The sequence below is a fragment of the Mytilus edulis genome, chromosome 14 (genome assembly GCF_963676685.1).
Source record: "Mytilus edulis chromosome 14, xbMytEdul2.2, whole genome shotgun sequence".
Taxonomy (NCBI): domain Eukaryota; kingdom Metazoa; phylum Mollusca; class Bivalvia; order Mytilida; family Mytilidae; genus Mytilus; species Mytilus edulis.
In genome coordinates this window covers 64379369-64398870 of record NC_092357.1, presented here as the reverse complement: position 1 = coordinate 64398870, position 19502 = coordinate 64379369, and the positions used below count along the sequence as shown (strand labels likewise).

General features: G+C 32.4%; 2 long non-coding RNA genes across 2 annotated transcripts; one reads left to right on the top strand and one right to left on the bottom strand.

Annotated features, from left to right (window-relative positions):
- Window positions 1-1709: 1709 nt before the first annotated feature.
- LOC139503935 (uncharacterized) lies at window positions 1710-5992 on the bottom strand. The gene is made up of 3 exons (XR_011659227.1): window positions 5892-5992; window positions 3696-3894; window positions 1710-2323 (listed from the first exon to the last, which is right to left on the bottom strand). It is a non-coding gene; the product is annotated as an uncharacterized lncRNA (long non-coding RNA).
- Window positions 5993-11849: 5857 nt separating this feature from the next.
- LOC139502797 (uncharacterized) lies at window positions 11850-16563 on the top strand. The gene is made up of 3 exons (XR_011658941.1): window positions 11850-12009; window positions 15133-15220; window positions 16054-16563. It is a non-coding gene; the product is annotated as an uncharacterized lncRNA (long non-coding RNA).
- The last annotated feature ends 2939 nt before the right edge of the window (window positions 16564-19502 follow it).

Sequence of the window (19502 nt, the reverse complement as noted above, 5' to 3'; positions counted from 1 at the left end):
TTTTTTGCATAAAAAGAAAAATAGACAAACAAGTAAAAAATATAATACAATATTTACAATTATTCATGGTTGTGTTTTAATTTGTAATTGTTAGGAGTTTTCAGATGTCCTTGGTTTTGTTGAGCCAATATCTCGGTCATGCAAAGTGTCGGTTGGTGTTGTTGCAGATCGTTTTGCTGTTTTTTGCTGTGGGGTTGTTCCAAGATATTTGTCCAGCGGACCGTGAGTTGTTTCCTGGGATTTGGATACTTTTTTCTTTTTCTTTTTTTTTTTTTGATTTTGTTCAGGAGACTGTTCTATTGGTGCCTCCGACTCTGATTTAGATATGTTTTGTGTTGGTACATCTACTTTACTGGTATCTTTGGTAAGTTCGGTAATATTACTGGTTTCTTTATTCTGTGGAGTATCATCAGTATGTGAGAGATTTTCAGTCGATTGAGATGTAACAATCTCCTCATCTTTCTCCAATTCATTTTCACTTCCTTCATCTGACTCTTCTGTTGAATCCTCTGAGGCAATTTGACTGTTTTTATCAAATTCAGAAATGCAGTTCTTTGAGATATGTCCGTTTTCACCACATGTCTTGCATTTCCAATCATTGCTACAGTTTGTTTTTTTGTGACCTTTTTGCAAGCATTTGGAGCATTCAATGTCTGTGTTGTTCTCATTTATTTGTCCTTTATAAAATATGAGGCCACGGTACTTGCCAATTTTTACGTTTCTTGGAATTGTGTGTGGAAAGGGTTCGCAATGAAAAATTCTGTCACCTGTTTGACAGTTTGTCATAAACCCATCGATCCTTAATCTTTCTCTGTGATAATTGAGTATTTTGAGGTGCCAATTTTGCAGGTATCTTAACAATTGGCCATCATCGGCGGACAGTGGTATATTTTTCATCCTTATTCTCACAGTAGTCGGACTCTCTTTTTCTACATATCTTGGGTTTCTAGGGTATACTTCAATGCGTTTTTTCCTTACTGTAATTGAATTAACCACAAGTGTATTCCTGTCTTCCTCATTGTCTGGGTAGATGCGCCAGATGCCTCCAATTACCCTCTGAAGCCCGTTTAGATGGCTAGCTGGTATTGTGAGGTCAATACATCTAAACAGTTCTGTGTGTGTTAGGTAGTTGTTTTTGTCGGGTTTTGAGATACCGAAAATGTCTGATTCAAGAATAAATACAGGCTTGATGTTGAAATATTCAGCGTCAGGTTCTGCATTATCTTTGGAAAAGTTGTTGTTTTGTTTCAGTGCCGAGACATAGGAGCCGGCCATCTTGTCATTGTAAGGATTTTCACTGTTTTGATTACTCATATTGCAAAGTATAAAACTTCTGTATTTTGTTATCTAAAAACACTGGACACTTTTAATTTGCAAAACACTCATTTGCAAATCCGCCGCCGCCTCAAACAAGAGCTACAATATCATGTATATAACCAAAATGTGCAGAATTACATGGGATTCAATAATTTCATTGGTTTTCTACAGTTACTTTCATATTTATTTTGCAATTTGAATTATAAAAACATGGGATTTTCAATATCCCATGGGACAGGGCAAAATCCCATGGGATTTACCATTATCCCATGGGATTTTGGTTAAATCCCATGGGATTTTTTTTTGTCCCATGGGATTATTGTAGTCCCATGGGATATTTGTTGTCCCATGGGACAAAAAAAATCCCATGGGATTTTTATTATCCCATGGGATTTTTAATATCCCATGGGACAAATTAAAATCCTATGGGATTCTAATTGTAAATATATAGATATAAATAAACAGTAATGTGTATGTTACAATGTTTTCTATTTGGTAGTAAATTATTATAAGATGAATCTTTTTAATTGAATATCTTTTTTTCTTGGGAAATGTTAATTTAGCATATTGTTCTTTAACTGTTCAAAACTAAACTTTTAAACAACAAAGCAGATAATGTAAGTATCAATATATGTTTATTCATGAATTATAGAATACTTTCTTGAAACACAATTATTTGCCATTTGAAATCAATAAAAACTCTATTGGTAGGCTTAACATACTAGTAGCTATTTAAGTAAATCTATTTTTTTCACAATATCCCTCAACACAAAACATTAATAGTTTCTTATCATCCAGCATTGTTTGATGGTATAGTCCACTTTTTGGACATTCAGCACAGAACTTTGACATTATTGTGGTTTCAATATTTTTTTGAATTTAAAAGAACTTCAAATCATTGACTGAGTGATGAAAATAATAACTGATCCAACTTTTGTCTTTGAATTTATTCTGGTCTTGTTTCTATGTTTTCTCCATTTATTCTAGGTGGTGAATTTCAATCCTTCTGAAAAAGAACCAATAAAATCTAAAGTAATGGATTATACAAAATTGTTTTCATACATGTAGCAATAATATGATTTTCAATAAAAATAGCTATGCGATATGGATTTTACTGATTGTTAAAGGTTGTCCAGTGTCATCAGTTGCTAACGGCCTACATCCTTTGGTCTCTGATGGAGGGTTGTCAAATTAGCAATATACCACATCTTCCTATTCTAATACCATATAACAATCAATTAATTTATTCTTCTTTATAACATTTGGGTATTTTCCCAAGTTATATACATAATATATATATATACTGTAAATTCGGAATTAATGCAAGTTTTTTTTTATTGCGAAAAATGCAACGGAGTTGTAAACGCAATAATTTAAACTTGCATTATGAAATATTTTATATGGATTAAACAGGATTTTTCTCAAAATCGTAAAATTTTAAATCGCATTTAAGTCTAAAATGACAGAATCGCAATAATAAATGCAGGCCATAATTTATGAATTTACAGTATAAAGATCAATATTAAAACTTTAGACAACTATAATAACATTCCATTATTCACAAGAATTTGCAATATATTATACAAAATGCAGACAACAGAAACAATATTTCTTTAAGCTTTTGAAGTTCGGACAGATTTCAATTTGTGTTTTATTTGTATGAAAAAATACCTTGAACATATTGGAAATTATAACATTGATACAAAAAAATATGTATGTTTTATCCTTACTTTTTTGTGTTGTTGGCTTGCTGTCTCATTTTAATATACATTTAAACATACATCAATAATCTTCTTCTTTATTAAAAGTAAAAATGGGATATTTTTGATTTTGATATCCCAAAACATTATAGTTCTATCAAACACCAATGTGTTTGATATTAATTTTAAGACATGTATAAATGTTCCAGACCATATCAGTATTCGGATGTTACTTTTACGGTCCAGAACTTACAGTCCCACCATATGTGTACAGTCAGACCATTTAAGTATATTTGTACTGTCTGGTACCAGCTCGACCAAACCTGCGTTTTTATTTTAACTGCAATTAAACTTTTTGTATTAATCTATTAAAGATTTCAGTTATGTTGATCTGTACTGTACATTTGTTTGTAATAAACTTGACCAACTTCTTAAAATTGGGCAAGCGTACAGTCCAAATACTTGTTTGTTCTGGAACATAAACATGATTAACAAGCATTTGGCAGGATGTCATGCTAAAATCCCATTAATATTAGTACTAAATTTTGAGTATATACATGTAAATCCACAAGTTACTTACTGAAATTCATGGTTAACACTCACCAAAAACTTACAATTTAGAGGAAAGACTGGAAAGATGAATGCACTAACACTATCAAAACAGAGCATAAAACTTACCGAAAAACAAGATGTTTTACATTTATCCAGGAGCAGGATAATTGAAAAGTTGTTTTTTTCTTTCTCTGCTGTCCATCATATAACCTTTGATTTCATTCATGCAAAATATGAAAATCTGCAAAGGTAAGACCTAGAACCTCAACTTATCCACATTTTGAATTTTGAACTGCATACTTGTCCTTTTCATCTTGCTGACAACCTAAACATAAAAAAATGATAAAAACATAATTCTAGATTGACTTTGTGTATTTATTTTTGTTGGTACATGTACAAACAATTTTCCCAACTTTAAAACGAAAACATCATCGCCAAAGAGGAGGTCATACTAACCTCCGAAATATTTAAACAAACCGAAATTATTACTTGATTAAGATCTTGTCGTAAATTAATGGCATAGATACTCTTATTTTTGAAAACTTGATGTCTATTGCATACTTATATTCCTTTATACGAGAGTATGCATATTAAGATGGACTCCATAGACTTTAATGTTAGCATGATTAATTTTACAGTCACTGACAGTTTTTCAGTTCTATGTGTACATTTTGAGAGAATCTTGCAATACTGTATATTCTGATATTCAGAACTTATTGTGAGGTTTTTATTAATACAACTGAAAGCTGTATCTCGTTTTCATTTCTGATACATATTTATGAGCTGAAGACCAGTGCCGAATTTTTCTCACTGCATTGAAGACCCATAGGTGACCTTCGGCCGTTGTCTGCTCTTTGATTGGGTTGTTGTCTCTTTGTCAAATTCCCAGTTTCCACTTCCCATTTTATATCATGTATGCTGATTTTTCTTAAATTACAATATTCAATCATGCAATTTTGTCCATTATTGAAAATACGATAAGCAAAAATAAATGCACAAAAAATTTAACATTGTTATATATGTAAAAGACTTTTTTTTAAATTCAAAACAGTTGCCTACACTGTTAATTTCCTTGTTTGATTTCATATTTTTAAAGCCTTTATAGCTAGCTAGATGGTATGCCGGGGCGGATCCAGCCATTTTAAAAAGGGGGGTTCCCAACCCAAGACAAAGGGGATGATCCTATATTCATTTGATTTGTTTTATTGTCTCATACAAGAATATATATGGTTTGACGGTGGGGATCAGGGATCCTGAAATTTTTTCACTTAACCACTGGATGACAGGGGATCTCAACCATTTAAAAGTTTCTGAAACATGTGGGGGTGGGGGTGAACCCCATGGACTCTCCCTATATTTCCTTTTATTTGTTTTATTGTTCTATACAAGAATATATAAATATGGTTTAGGGGTGGGGATCTAAACCGTTTACAAGTTTTCAAACTAAAAGGGGACGGACTTCACTTTTATTTTATTTCATTATTAATTTTATTGTCCCCGACAAGAATATATATGGTTTAGGGGTGGGGATCTGGATCGTTCACAAGATAATAGCACATTCTCAAATTGAACAGAGTGGTGAAATCCCCAAAGACCTCCTTTTAATTTCATTTGATTTGTTTTATTGTCCCATTCAAGAATATATATGGTTTAGGGATGGGGATCTGGACCGTTTACAAGATAATAGCATATTCTCAAATTGAAAGGGGTGGGGATTACCTCCCATGGACTCACCCTCCCTTCTTTCTCCCCCCCCCCGAAATACCTTTTAATAAGCCCCAATGCACAGATAGTTCACAGTATTTTCCCTTGATTTACACTAAAGAATATACACTATACAGGTGTAATTTTTTTTTTAAAAGATAATACAACTGAAGACCACCCTGACCACAGTGGTGGATCCAGAATTTTTCATAAGTGGGGCCCACCGACTGCCTAAGAGGGGCCTGCTCCTGCCATGACTCAGTGATTCCATATATAATCAACCAATTCTTTTCCCAAACAGGGGGCCCTGAACTCTTGATCCCCCCTTTTTTTCCCTCATTTCAATCACCCTGATATAAATTTAGTTTTATCACTTGCAATAGGAATGGTTTGAATTCCCCAATAATTCTTATATACCATTAATATCAACATATTTCATTTTTGATAAATGAAAGGCAAAAGTTTTCTATGGGTAGAAATGGATAGTGGGAAGCTTTCAGATTCACACCATGCCGGTGGCTGTGTTCGAAGTGCTGGGTTTTTATTACCCTCGTTGTTTGCGGACTAACTATTTAGGCCAGTGGTGGATAATAGTGTGCGTGCATTAATCTTCTATACCTTCTTAATCAATATATTCAAATACTGACGGCAAGTGTGTGTTGTAATGATGTATCAATGTCTTTTTGAAAATCACCGTGCTATTTCATGTGGGATCGAGAATGCAGGGAAAGGAAACTTGTCAATTATGTTTATTTCTAAGCCAAAATAAAATGAGCCGCCGTAAAATTAACCTTGGGTAATAACAGTGCATGTAAGGCTCGTCTCGGAGGGGTGTCTTTTTTTCTGTCTTCTTTTTTTTAGTTATATTTTTAATAACTTACACTTTTTTCCATTATTCTCTTTCTTTCACTATTCTTTATTCCTTTTTTTTTCTTTGTCCTTTGTTCTCTATTCTGTTATAAATTCACATCCATACCCTCTTATGTGTATGTGGACTTACTGTAGTTTATTTTTTAGTTCTGGCAGAGATATTAGATACAATATATATGTCTCTGGTTCTGGTATTATACGATAAGTCAATTTCTTTTTCATGCAGTGTCATGAAATATAATGGTTTTATGCATATCAGCCAAGATCGATGAAGAACATGAATTTGGCAGCTAGTGCCCCTTAAACAGGTAAAGTTCAATTAACAAATTCTGATCTACTGGCATTCAACACCAAATTACTTACTTGCTGTATATTGATAAATGTGATTGTATATTGTCAATACCTCAACATCGAGAATACGTCATGTGAGGTGTTGGTCGCTACGTTTGATACGGGGTCAAAGGTTGCGGCTTCGAGACAGAGAAAAACATCCAGGTAAAAAGTGTAGAATTTTGTTTTTGAAAATTTGAGTTGTAAATTTTCCTAAAAAGTACTTAATTCCGTTCATCTAGTTGTAATTTTTCCAAAAAAAAAGTACTTATTTCCGTTCATCTATTATGGGTATAAACTAAACTGAACAAGAAAAGTATTAGTAAACAGACAGAAAGTCCGACGTTGAATTAATTATTTTACAATTAATTGTTTAAATATATGAGAGAATGTTTTAGGCGAATTTTTATATGAGAGAATGTTTTAGGCGAATTTTCTTTAATTACAGATAAATGTATTTTAGGTTCAGGAAATGATTTATTCTTCGGGTACGTCTAAACAACCGCTCAGGACCTCCTGAGTGCACTCAGGACATACAAAGTGCACTCAGGACCCATTACCGTAATCATATCTGCACACATGATGGATGTTTATATTCGTTATACGCTTCTTATTTTAGAGTTAAATTTTGGTAGAAGTTGAAATCGCAGGGGCGGATCGAGCCATTTTAAAAAGGGGGGGGGGTCCTAACCCAGGGCAAAAAAAGGGGGGTTCAACTACATGTCCCCATTCAAATGCATTGATCGGCCAAAAAAAGGGGGGTTCCAACCCCCCCCCCCCCCCCCCCCCGGAACCCCCTCCCCCCTCTGGATCCGCGCCTGAATCGAACTTAGATAGATATGTTAATTCTTATAAAATAATGAGGGCACGTGTCACTGTTTACACAACTACTGAGCCATGAATTATCCAATCAACAAAATTGATTGGATTATCTTTATTGTTTTTTAGGAATTGTATTGTTTAGTTCAGTTTTACCTTTAACATGAATTTGCATATAGAAAAAATAAAATATATATCTCATTCGATGTGCTTTTTCAGTTTATTTTTCATGATGACGGGTAAATTAATTTGTTGTGTTTTGCAGTTCACGAATAAAGAAAATTATTTTATAGTTTTTTTTCTGTAACAAGTTCGATTTTTGTTTTTCTGTGTGATTCTTTTCTCTCTCTCTATCTAAATCAAGTTTTTAAACAAACACAATGTTGACTGAATATCAAATTTTATTACATTTGTATATCTTTATTCTCAACAAACCATTATACAAGAGAAGACAATTATGTACAATATTCAGTTTAACCTTAACGGAAATCTGTAAACGAAGACTTAGTCGTGGTTTGAACGGATTTCGTGTCAATAAACTGTCTTCGAAATAGTCTTTCTTTGTTAATGTTTGTGTCATTTTGGTCTTTTGTGGATAGTTGTCTCATTAGCAATCATACCACATCTTCTTTTTTATAATTTCTCGCTACTACAATCTAACTTACTATTTTTTTTAGAAATAATTATACCCAAAATATCATAATTTTTAAAAAACGGAGACGAAAACGGAGACAAGTTCATTTTCAGAATTTATTTTCGCATTGAAATTCGTTTCAGGCTTGCGAAACTGGACAAAACGACTTTAATTAGAGAAAAAAAACTTAATAAAAACGGATTTCTTAAAATATTCGTATAACTCAAAAATAAAATTCCTGGACAAGTTCGATAAAAATGAGAAATAACATCTAACTACATGTATATGAGTTTGATTGTTTGAAAAGTACGGCTTTTACCGTTTAGAACGGATTCCATATACAAAACTTTAATTAATATAAATTCTTTTAAAGTATGAACATTTATTTCCCTTTTCAAACTCGTGCAAAGAATTAATTACTGGTCCAGGACATGATAATAAAATTAAGAATAAAACTTAAAAATTTATGGAACGAAATCTTAATAAAAGACGAAAATCTTAAAACATCGTGATATTCATTCTAGACGTCACAATATTACTTCCCGCATGGTCACACTGTACTAACAACACAATGTATAAAACAACAATAAAGATAATCCAATTAATTTTGTTGATTGGATAATTCATGGCTCAGTAGTTGTGTAATCAGTGACACGTGCCCTTATTATTTTCTAAGAATTACATGTGTAACATATCTATCTAAGTTCGATTTCAAATTCTACCAAATTTAACTCTAAAATAAGAAGCGTATAAAGAATATATGCATCCATCCTGTGTGCGATGACTATAAAGGGTCCTGAGTGCACTTCGTATGTCATGAGTGCAATCAGGAGGTCCTTCAAGCGGTGTTTAGACGTACCGTTATTCTTCTGGAAGCTTCAATTTTTTTTTATTAATAACTTTTACACAAGGAGACATTTTTGTTTTTTGACAGCATGAACCCCAGTTAATGAGCAAACAAACATAAATTAAGAACGAAAATCGTTTACAATTAAATTTTATAGAAGGAAAAAGGGGGGGGGGGGTAATAAACAAATTTTATTTACGCTCACATACTTCTAAACAGATTTGCATATGTAAGCTCTCTATAGATAATGTTAAATTATTTCAGGAGTTTTGAAAAAAAGAATATATACAGTTTAATTTCGACTAAAATAGTGATTCTTTTTATAGATTTGGTACCTCAGTTTCGACTCAACATTTCATTTTGAATTGTTAGATGGCAAACTCTTTAGGCGAATATTGTATCTGTTCTTTATTTAATTATGGTGATATTGGCGATAATATTATTATAACAAGGCCTTGTACAAATCCTTGATTATAGAATGTTTGGCAATTGAAAAAGACGAAAGTAGACAAACCCTAATTATGCAGGGTTTCACAAGTTGATCTCCAAGCGGCCCACATTTAACATATAATAAGATCTATATTTCTCAACGTTTTCAAAATGAAATAACTTGAATTGAAAATTTCCCAACTGTGAAAATTTGTTATTTCTAAACGTCTTTAATTATTATTTCGGAAAAAAAAAATATTTAGCATATTCATATATTTTCATAAGTTTTTCCGAGGAAACCTTTTTTTTTGCAAAGTTTACTTCTATGTGTTTTTAACCATCACCAGCGACTTATTCTCTGCCATCACCAATTAGTCCTAATTATTAAAGATCAATTGACCAAATTCAAATGATGATTGGTATATCGTATTGAATATGATCATCGGTCATCCGTGACGTATCCCAAATAACGACGCATGCCGATAGATAGATCATAGTTTATTAATTAGCGTCTCGCAATTTAAATTTCATCAAGGGGACTTAATTAAACCAGTTACTATACAAATCTTGAAAAAACGATGTACATGTACTTTTTAATATTTTTTAAAACAAATTACGAAAACGTTTAGTGTAAAAATCACCGAATATAAATGTTTCTTTCTTGCAGGTTTTGGCATTTGTAAATAACATTAACGTTTTGGAATTCTAATGCAAAAGACAGTCGATTCAAACTGAAATAACTTCTTTAAAGATGGTGTGATTTTTTTCAGAGACACACATATATATATGTCTCAATACATGTATTATATGTCTCTGATTTTATCAAAACAAAAATAACAAAATTATAAAATATGTTAGTTATCGAATGTATACCCTGAACTCTTACTATTATATATATATGTCCTAAGTTACTTAAGGTCCTGTGTGCAACCAGGAGATCCTGAACGGTTTTTAAACGTACCATTATTTTATATGCATATATTCAAAGCTGTTCTTAATTATATGCATACTAGGTATCAGTGGCGGATCCAGGGGGAGGGTTTCGGGGGTTGGAACCTCCCCTTTTTTGAACTATCAATGCATTTGAATGGGGACATATGGTTGGAACCACCCCCTCCCCATTTTGTCCTGGGTTGAGACCCCCCTCCTTTTCAAATGGCTGGCTCCGCCGCAGAGGTATATTTATATATATATGTGTGTACCAGCCCCCCTCCTAAATCTTTGGAAACAAATGGTAGATTATATAGGGAATCACGGAAGCATGACTGGACGTGAACACTCTAAGGCAGTCAATGAGTCCCCACTTATGAAAATTTCTGGATCAACCATTGCTTAGTTCTAGTTATCTTAGGTCCTAGTGTGAAATAATGCCAATAGGTCTTTTAAAACACATCTTTATTCATACATGTATATATACGTTTTCTCACGGATTTGTTCATGCAATATTGGAATTATGTTTACTCAATGCGCAATTACTGAAGTTTATATTTGCTACTTTTCTTCTTAATTTCATATAAATTTTTTTTGATTTTTTTTCTTCGAAAAATTAGTGGTGTTGAAATAGGGAATGGACACAGATACCTTATCACATTTAACCAAAGAAATGTTGTATAATGTCATCAATCTGTATTACACGTAACTTGTATGTTATAGTTACCTGTAATCAGCTTTGCAACACCATGTCATGACAGTTCAAAAAGATTTTCTTCAAATCAAAATGGAATATTCATTTTTTCTGTAAAATTTAAAACTTTAAAAAGTAGACTTTGACAAAATTATGAAATAGAAAGAATTGAACAATTTAAAATCGTATTTTAACAAAGATTTAGATATAATTTTACAACGATCCTTAAAAAATAACCAAACAAACGTTGAATCAAACGATATGAACCTATGCAGTTTTATATTAAAATACTGACACACACCAGTTTGCCATCTCAGTATGCAAGGCAAGGGTGCTTGGTGAGGTGCTGGAACTTGATGTACATGTATCATTAAGTTAATACAGTTCTGTTAGGATTGACTGCCTTTTTACAGAGACTTCAAGTTCTATTCTTACTGTTATCAGTTAGTATAGACGGCTCCTGGCTTAGAATGATTCTCTGCTCAGCAAATGGTGCGTAATTAGCATTTGAATCAAATTTCTTGTAGAAGTAAAAAACACAAATTAATGTATTTGACAACTTTATTCAGGAGCACAGTCTATATTATCCGGCGTAAATAACTTCGAGATTTATGTGGAAGTTTACTCTGCTGCTCGATCTATGCTAATCGATGTTCCAGTATATTTCATATTTATATTTATTCGTGAGGCCTCGTAATCGTTTATATTCACTAAAAGCACAGTCGCCTAAATATTTTATATGGCGAAAAAATTGCGAAAATTGGGGGAAATAATATATTTTTAGTAGCATTATTATTTTAAAATCTTAAGAGGTTGCTTGCAAATTTAACTCTAAAATGAGAAGTGTATGACGATCTATAATGAATATATACATCCATCATGTGTGCAGATACGACGGCGACTATATAGGGTCTGCCATGAGTGCACTTTGTATGTCCTGCATGTGTGCACCCAGGAGGTCCTCCTGAGCGGTGTTTAGACGTACCGGGAAAATCTTATCTGATTCAGGATCAATTTATCGGTTACACTCCCCTGTCACCAGTGATTCTTTTTTGCTGACATTCTGAAAAAGTATTGTGTAGTCCCTGTGTAAGTGTTGACTCTCAACTTGCACATGTGATTTTTTAACACTCCCCGGACTTCTGCAAAAAACAATTATTCAGTTCACTGATTTAGATGGAAGGTAAACGAACAGAAAGTCACAGGACATTCCGACAAAAAGTCACAGGACAAAAAGTCAAACACATGTCAAACTCAGGCATAAAGTAACAAAGTTGATAGGACAAAAAGTCACAAACAAATTGTTGACAATTGATTGAATATAAATGAAAAAAGATTTTGAAATATCTTCTTTTTATTACATATATTCATTTTTAATTTTAGGAAATTGTTCATAATATAAAAAAGAAGATGTGGTATGATTGCCAATGAGACAACTGTCCACAAGAGACCAAAATGACACAGACATTAACAACCATAGGTCACCAAACAGCCTTCAACAATGAGCAAAGCCCGAGGTAAAGCCCATACCGCATAGTCAGCTGTAAAAGGCAATCATACTATATCTTTTTTTTTATATTTACATGTTAAAAAATGCGTGCAAATGTAATCAAAAGCTGCACACAAACGTAATGATTTTTGTGTGCAAATGTAATGGTAATGTGCGCAATCCTAATGCACTGATTTATTTGTTTTTAATAAATTTTAATTTAAAAGTTGCTACATCATGTTCATGTATAAAACTTCAAGAAAAATACAAAAAGAGTGTTTTCTTGTTCAAAGAAAAATAATCTCAAAACTAAATTGTGACTTTTTGTCCTGTGACAGTGTGTGACTTTTTGACTGTGACTTTCTGTCCTGCATTCAGATTGAATAGGGGAGTTTGGTTGACCCCGCCTCCCTCTATCTGAGACTACTATCTCAGTGATGAGCTTTGTGTTTCATGTACAAATGTATTGTGCTTTAATTTATGTACAAAAAAATTGAAAAACAGATATGTTACACATAAACAAACGACAATCACTGAATTATCCGATCCTGACTTGGAACAGGCACAACCATAACAAATTGGCAGGGTATAAGGAACTTTGAAAATATTTAGTTTTTGTGGTTTGGTCTATTTTCCGGATACTGTAAGCAATAAGGCCCCTTTATTTAGTGAATGAAATAATTGTAAGATGCACTTAGCTGTCTGTCATATTTTATATGAACTTGACCTCATTTTCATGCATGGTTCATTGGTCAATGAAACACTGCATTGTTTTGTCAGTTTATCATATGTTTAAAGTTACAGGAAGATTATATTTGGTAGATATGAAACAATTGTAAGGTGTGCATGTCTGAATGGCCGATTCATATATAAACCATGACCGCATTTTATTGTTCTTTGGTCAATGATAAGTTTTCTTGGTTTTGTCATTTTATCAGGCCACATTTAAAAGAATGTCTGTTTCCCCTCCCCTGGGTCTACCCTTTGTAAACAGACCAGGAAGGCAGGTTTTTTTTTTAGCTCACCTGACCTGAAAGGTCAAGTGAGCTTTTCTCATCACTTGGCGTTCGTCGTCTGTCGTCCTGCGTCCGTCGTCCGTAAACTTTTACAAAAATCTTCTCCTCTGAAACTACTTGGCCAAATTCTACCAAACTTGGCCACAATCATCCTTGGGGTATCTAGTTTAAAAAATGTGTGGTGTGACCTGTCAAACCAACCAAGATGGCCGCCATGGCTAAAAATAGAACATAGGGGTAAAATGCAGTTTTTGGCTTACAACTCAAAAACCAAAGCATTTAGAGCAAATCTGACACGGGGTAAAATTGTTGATCAGGTCAAGATCTATCTGCCCTGAAATTTTCAGACGAATCGGACAACCTGTTGATGGGTTGCTGCCTGTGAAATGGTTATTTTAAGGAAATTTTGCAGTTTTTGGTTATTATCTTGAATACTATTATAGATAGAGATAAACTGTAAAGCAATAATGTTCAGCAAAGTAAGACCTACAAATAAGTAAACATGACCAAAATTGTCAGTCGACCCCTTAAGGAGTTATTGCCCTTTATAGTCAATTTTTAACAACTTTTCATCATTTTTTGTAACTTTTTTAAAAATCTTCTTCTCTGAAACTACTTTGCCAAATTTAACCAAACTTGGCCACAATTATCATTGTGGTTTGTAGTTTAAAAAATGTGTCCGCTGACCCAGCCTACCAAACAAAATGGCCGACATGGCTAAAATTAGAACATAGTGGTAAAATGCAGGTTTTGCTTTATATCTTTGAAACTAAGACATTTAGGGCAAATCTTTCAAGATTTAAATGTCCATCAGAATAAGATATATCCCCTCACAAATTTTCAGTTGAATTGGACAACCTGTTCTTGGGTTGCTGCCCTAAAATTGGTGATTTTAAGGTAATTTTGCAGTTTTTGGTTATTATCTTGAATACTATTATAGATAGAGATAAACTGTAGACAGCAATAATGTTCAGCAAAGTAAGATCTACAAATAAGTCAGCATGATCAAAATTGTTAGAGGACCCCTTAAGGAGTTATTGCCCTTTATAGTCAATATTGAACAACTTTTCGTCATTTTTGTAACTTGTATAAAAATCATTTCTAAAACTACTTGGCAAAATTTAACCAAACTTGGCCACAATCATAATACTAGGGTAACTATTTAAAAAAAAAAGTGTCTAATGACCCCGCCTACCAACGAAGATGGCCGACATCAGTAAACACATTAACAGGTGAGCGACACAGGCTCTTGAGAGCCTCTAGTTTTTTTTAACTGGATGTGATTGTCATAGCATGGTCACATGAATGGTTTGACTTGTCCAGTCCAGGCCACTTATCAGTTGTTTGTGCTCAATTTGAGTGTATTTATTTAGATTATCAATCCTTCTGCTTTCAAGCACTTTCCAAAAATGGAAACAAATTATTTTCAGGAAAAAAATAATTTCGATTTTTTTGTGGAAAATAATTTTTTGACCCGGGCGCTTATTTTTGACCCGTGTGGGGGGAGGGGAAACAAACATATTTTTAATTTTGGCCTTAGATTTTTTAAGCATAGGTCTACTTGTTGTATGGAATGACTACAAGGTATCAAATAAAAAAAAGATGTCTGCCTGCCAAGGTTAATTTTACTGTGACCTCATATTCATAGAATAATGATAATATTCATGATATTGAACAGCAAGAATGATGAGTAAGTTGATGTTATATACAAATAAGACAAAATTTTCAGTTGCCTACTAATTATGTAATACATGTAGTAGTTATTTTTGTCATTAAATGATTTTTACCCTTTTATGTGTAGGGCAAGAACATGAAAGATAAAGGGGAAACTATAAACAGAAGAAATTATCAACAAAATAAGATTTACAGAGGTCAACAAAGCCTAAATGGTAAGTCCACTGTTATAAAAAAATTTGTCCTTGAATAATAATTAAATATTTATTAAAATAAGATATGGTATGATTAAAGAGAAAACTATCCATCAGAGTTCAATTTAGTGGATGTAAGCATTGTAATTACTTATTAGAGGCCATTGATGACCTGTAAGTAATGAGAAAACCCATACCCTATACATGTTATAGTAATCTATAAAAGTCAACACTAACCAAATTTGAAACAGAGCATCAATTCAAACGTCAAATATACCAGACTAATTTATAAAAACAAAAAATTATGAAAAATAAAAATGACGGGTATGAACCAACATCAACCACTGAACTATGTACAAGCTCCTGATATTAGACAGGTATAATATGGCTGGGTTGATATAAAAATAAGAAACACTTAGCAGTCTGATTTCCAATGAGACATTTCTCCAATAGAGATCAAATGACATTTAAGGAGGCTCTAGGGTATAACAATTTCAGAAAAATGTTAATATTTTTTTTTCATAACTCAATTTATTTATATCTTTATCATATGGTACACCAAATCATTCAAAACAATCAATTCGGTTTGGCCCCAAATTATCTCCCTTTGGTGCAAAAATGCCATTTTTTGCCATTAAAAATGTAATATCTTATTTAACTCAACGGTGGCCTATATTTTTTATTATAATTTTAAATAAGCTGTACTTTAACTGAACTATTAAAAAATTTAAGTGATTTCTGTAATTTAGTACTTGAATATTTAAATGAAAGTTTATCATATTAATCATAAACATGATAAAATAGCCATTTTATTGATCTCTTCACTGATAATTTTTGAGTTTGTGTATTTGTAGGTCAGAAATCTGGATTTTCATGGTCATCATTCACAGATCAATACTGAACGGAAAACTTAAAGCTGATATTTTTCTCCATAGTGCGACTTTTTTATTAATTTGAAATGGAACATGTTTTTTCCTACATTTATTTGAAAGAGGAAATTTCAACATGATGACTATAAACAAAAAGGAGTCATATCATCACGATCATTGATGCACAAGAACTTGATCATATAAATACAACAATGTAATTATCAATTGAAAGATGGAACGAATGAACAAGATATTAGAATGTTGTTGTCCAAATAAACTTGCTTTGTCTTCTCATTTGAATCTCTCAATTCAATAAAGATGTACAGAGGAAGATCTTTGAAGAACAGATTGAAAAAATGTTTTGTCTAAGAATTGCAGGAATATTCTAGTGAATGAAATTATTTATTGACTTCACTCTTATATAGTGGACTGAATAATTGTACATAGCAAGTTGTGAATAAAGAAAGCAAAAACTTTAACAAAAAGTGTTTATATTATAAATTTGCATACTATTATGTACACCACAAAGTTATATATTATAATTCAAATAACACCACAAAGTTATATATTATAATTCAAATCGTTTGCCTATACAAGTATTGCAATGAACCTATAACAAAGAAAATCTTACCTCGTGAAAAGAGTGAACTATTCAGTCAGAATATGAAATATTTTTTCAGTTCTATTTTTCATAATAGAATAAACAAGACAAAGATTTCAAAACAATATTTTTTCATTTATTTCGAAATTTCAGCATTTTGTTTCAGTGAAAGGACTTTATTCTTTGACTGTAAAATATTATTATTATACATTCCAAAATAAGAATAATCTTTATTGTCATATAAACAAATAAAAAACATGTTTGTGACAAAATTTAAAAAAAATTATATATATGTATATATAAAAAATATAAAAAAAACTCGTATACATTTAAAACATTTTACTACCAAACAGCATTCATTGTAACATACACATAACTTTATATTTATATATATATATATTTATAATTTTAATCCCATAGGATTTTATTTTGTCCCATGGGATATTAAAAATCCCATGGGATAATTATAGTCCCATGGGAATTTTTTTGTCCCATGGGACAACAAATATCCCATGGGACTACAATAATCCCATGGGACCAAAAAAAATCCCATGGGTAAATCCCATGGGATTTTGCCCCGTCCCATGGGATATTGAAAATCCCATGTTTTTATAATTCAAATTGCAAAATAAATATGAAAGTAACAGTATAAAACCAATGAAATTATTGAATCCCATGTAATTCCGCACATTTTGGTTATATACATGATATTGTAGCTCTTGTTTGAGGCGGCGGCGGATTTGCAAATGAGTGTTTTGCAAATTAAAAGTGTCCAGTGTTTAAAGATTATCTGACAGTTTCTAGATGTTAATTAACGTTTTGATTATTATTTAAATGGTTGGAGTGACTTTCACACTTGTACATAACTATAAATTGTTGTGTTATTCCGGGAGCTCTGGAAAACCGTGGTCAGCCATTCAAACCGGAAATTTTAATTATTCTCATTTCAATTCCTATCTCTTTTGCAGATGATTCTCTTACACAACATGCACAAGTGGAAATAATATCAGAAGGAAAATGATAATAAAATGTGTTACCTGCAGCATATTTCGTTTACCAAATTTATTATCAATAGTTTGAAATTTAGTTTAGAACAATCACTGCTACGTATAAAAAGGATGATACTGTAAATTCAGAAATTATAGCATTCATTTATTATTGCAATTTTGTAATATTAGACTGAAAGGCGATTTTGATTTTAACGATTTCGAGAAAAATCCTGTTTAATTCATGTAAATTACTCAAAATGCGATTTTAATGTATTGCGTTAACAAATCTGTCGTATTTTTCGCAATAATTTCTAAATTTACGATAGTTAAAAAAGATGAAAAAAAAAAGTGATGTTTTCAAGTAAGAAATCAATCTATACAGCTTAACAATCATAGTATACTTCAAAACTTACACATACTTAAGTCGAATATGTTTTTTCACCTAGTTTCAAGTGAAAACAGTTTTGCAAGATCAAGTTTAACATTTGAGTGTCAGTTGTAAGAAAAGATGGGAATTTTAAAGACAACTTGAAAACATGATAATTGTGATGTATGTATTTACAGTTTTTGGGAATGGATTCTAATCATTGTCGTGCATGTTTGTGATGCTCATCCAATTTGGTCAATATACTATAGACTATATACAAACATCATACAAGTTTGAGCTGTCCCTATTTATAGACTTAGATTCAGCTTTCTACGGACGATTCTTGTACCGAATCAAGAAAATGACTGATTTTGCCATTGTTTGTGGACTTGCCCCTTTATGGATTTCCGTTGGAGTTCTGTTTTTGTATTACTGTTTTTTTAAACTCCGACCCGACCTGACAAAATGTAAATCAATTCAAGCGGGAAAAGGAACGGTCAGATTTACTTAAGGAATAACTGCATTATTTTTTCTGTCTATGAACAAATAACATACAAAATGAGGTATACATCGAATAACCTTCGTAGCTGGTTATTTTAAAGTGTGCACCACATTTTTTATTTTATTTCAAATAGACAGTACAAAAAAATTGCAGTCATTTCTTTTAACTTAATTATTCTTCCATTTTAAACTGGAGTAAATCATGAACAAACGTTGACGACGTCATGGTCACATGACAAAATTATGTCTATGAGCTGATAAACAAAACAAGGTAAGCCAATCAGAAGACGCGCTACACCGTCGTGTCGTCCATGTTAATATAAACCCGGTAAATAGTCTAATTCAGTAGGTCACATTCGTAATGAAAAAGGAACTTGTTTGTACGTAAATTTTACGGACGCCACCAATAGAATGCAATAGTTGGTTGACCTTTATGGACTAACCATTTCACAGATGATATCGAATATGTTCCTTATGTCGTGTCTGCAATCCCCTTCCCTTTTTATGAATTTAACTTACTGAATTAGATTGTACACTGGGTTTGTAATACCCTGAGCAACACTATATGTACCACATGTAGAGATGGATCTGCTTCCCCTCCCTATGCACCTGAGGTCAACCCCGTTTTGTGGTGTGTTTAGTTTTCTATGTTGTGTCTTGTGTACTACTATCTACATCTTATCGTTTGCAAATTATCCTATAAAATATATCAAAGATTGATTATATGATTGTGCACAGACAGCCAACATCATTTTAGACAAATGAAACATTTCTTGTTATCATCTTTACTCCGGGAGAGAAATATATGTATCAAGAGTCACTTCAATCCTTAGTAGATTGTTTTTGTACGTCCTTTACATAACTTGAAAATATTTCCTAATTCTCATCACCCCTGCCTACACCTGCCTTGACCAAAACCATACGACAAATATATTTGACAACGATCAGTGTTGATCTGTGCAGTGGAAGTACGAAA